General features: G+C 48.6%; 1 non-coding gene across 1 annotated transcript; it reads right to left on the bottom strand.

The window, feature by feature from the left end:
* Window positions 1-658: 658 nt before the first annotated feature.
* Window positions 659-816, bottom strand: LOC125773030 (5.8S ribosomal RNA). Its single transcript, XR_007419846.1, has one exon. It is a non-coding gene; the product is annotated as a 5.8S ribosomal RNA (ribosomal RNA).
* Window positions 817-2,524: the final 1,708 nt, after the last annotated feature.

The raw sequence follows: 2,524 nt of genomic DNA, 5'->3' as shown, positions 1-2,524 counted from the left end.
CGATATATACGCAACAACACTTCACACACACACACACACGGATTGGGCAATTTACGGTCATTTTTGAATCAACGATGGCCCCCCCGAGCACGTTGTCCGAATATCACTCCAATAAGGACAACGAGTTCCGCTCGGCATCGTTTTGATTCGATCTCTCAACAACAACTCCCGGTCGACTTGGTCGACTTGGACCCACGATGTCTCCCCCCGAGCATGTCGAGCCAACTGCACCACTATTGTATTGGACAACATGTTCCCCTCGGGCATCGATGGGTTAATCATGCACCACTATTATAAAACCCTTTGACGTTTTCCCCCAAGCACGTTGATCCAGTATTACGACGGATACGGTCAACGAAATCTTGGACATCAAAGAGGTTTTCGATTGAATTTCCCCATGTTTCACAACGTACTCTTAGCGGTATCCTACGATACGTCTCACTCTATTTGTGTGTGTGCGCGTTTACGTGCGTGCGATTTATGCGGTTCACCCCTTTACTTTCAGCGCCCTGCGGTCCCAACAAAGGTCCCGAGCACGCCATTATGCACAGTGTGGAAGCGTGTTTCCCCCACGACACTAGACGGGCTGCTCGCCATAGTGTTCTATTGTGGCACGCTCCACCCTGAAGTTTGGTTTGTTGTATATCAAGGAATTGATAGGCACTCAAGAATGTGTGCATCGGCCGGGTTTAATCGTCCGACGCGCAATATGCGTTCAACTTATCGGTGTTCATGTGTCCTGCAGTTCACATTGTGACGCGCATTTAGCTGCGGTCTTCATCGATCCATGAGCCGAGTGATCCCCTGCCTAGGGTTTTATAGTAAGGTTCCCAATGTAACACAATCCCGGTGGTACGTCCAAAGACTAACTTTCTGACTAAGTTGTCTTTATTACCCAATAGTCCCAGGCCTTGTGACTTGTGGCTCATGTCTACGCCCATGGCCACCATTCGCTAAGATAGTTTTGAAGTCACTTTGAAGGCCCAGGAACAACTCTCTTAGCACATCGGTTAACCTGACGCCGCAGTCAACTCATGTGCTTGGATCGGATCGAGCTATTGAGTATTGGGCCTGCATACTCGCTCATCCGTATCCTTTGCGTACCGCCCCATGGCCCTTGTATGTCTGCACCACAGTTCCTGTTCGTTCCGTGCCTATGGCCGGATACGTATTGCACATCGGTATACCTGTCGCTACTCAGGCAACTCGTGTGCGTGGATTGGATCGAGAACATGGTGTGTGCCCCATGTTATAATTGATAGTCCATATCCACTTTATAGGTTAAAGTCATAAGTTGTGATTGCACAACCATTCTTCATAAGAGTTTAATCACTCTTCAACTAACTTTCGTTCTGGTGTCTTGGTATCAAATCGCGTAAGACACAAGATTCTACTGGCCAAATAGAATCTAGCACATTGGTTAACCTGGCGCCGCAGTCAACTCATGTGCTTGGATCGGATCGAGCTATTGAGTATTGGGCCTGCATACTCGCTCATCCGTATCCTTTGCGTACCGCCCCATGGCCCCGTCCTTAGAGTTAATGACTAGTAGGCTTAACTCTTTGTATGTCTGCACCACAGTTCCCGTTCGTTCCGTGCCGTGGCCGGATACGTATTGCACATCGGTATACCTGTCGCTACTCAGGCAACTCGTGTGCGTGGATTGGATCGAGCTCATGGGGTGTGTAGAGATTCCATGTTATAATTGCAAGTCCATATCCACTTTATAGGTTAAAGTCATAAGTTGTGATTGCACAACCATACTTCATAAGAGTTTAATAACTCTTCAACTAACTTTCGTTCTGGTGTCTTGGTATCAAATCGCTTAAGACACAAGATTCTACCGGCCATATAGAATCTTGCACATTGGTTAACCTGACGCCGCAGTCAACTCATGTGCTTGGATCGGATCGAGCTATTGAGTATTGGGCCTGCATACTCGCTCATCCGTATCCTTTGCGTACCGCCCCATGGCCCTTGTATGTCTGCACCACAGTTCCTGTTCGTTCCGTGCCGTAGCCGGATACGTATTGCACATTGGTTAACCTGACGCCGCAGTCAACTCATGTGCTTGGATCGGATCGAGCTATTGAGTATTGGGCCTGCATACTCGCTCATCCGTATCCTTTGTGTACCGCCCCATGGCCCCGTCCTTAGAGTTAATGACTAATAGGCTTAACTCTTGTTTGTCTGCACCACAGTTCCCGTTCGTTCCGTGCCGTAGCCGGATACGTATTGCACAGTAGTAGACACCGTAATCTGACGTATCTAACACACCACTATTGTAACTCGTCGTCCAAGGACCTTTCAAGTGCCTGATGGCCAGGGGAGCTCTTACACGGCACGGAGACACAGTGATGCTCGCCCATCAAAGTGTACAACGATCGAGTTTGCTTAAGTGTCTGGGTACCTACACACCAGACACAATGCAATGGCCATGGATCCACACAAGGCACATCACATGCAGAAAGCTTCACCAGATTATGACACATACCACACTCTTGTAACTCGTCGTCGAAGGGGC

Source organism: Anopheles funestus, assembly GCF_943734845.2.
Source record: "Anopheles funestus chromosome X unlocalized genomic scaffold, idAnoFuneDA-416_04 X_unloc_180, whole genome shotgun sequence".
NCBI classification, from domain to species: domain Eukaryota; kingdom Metazoa; phylum Arthropoda; class Insecta; order Diptera; family Culicidae; genus Anopheles; species Anopheles funestus.
The sequence above is the reverse complement of the archived record's forward strand: the minus strand, read 5'-3'. Positions and strand labels throughout refer to the sequence as shown.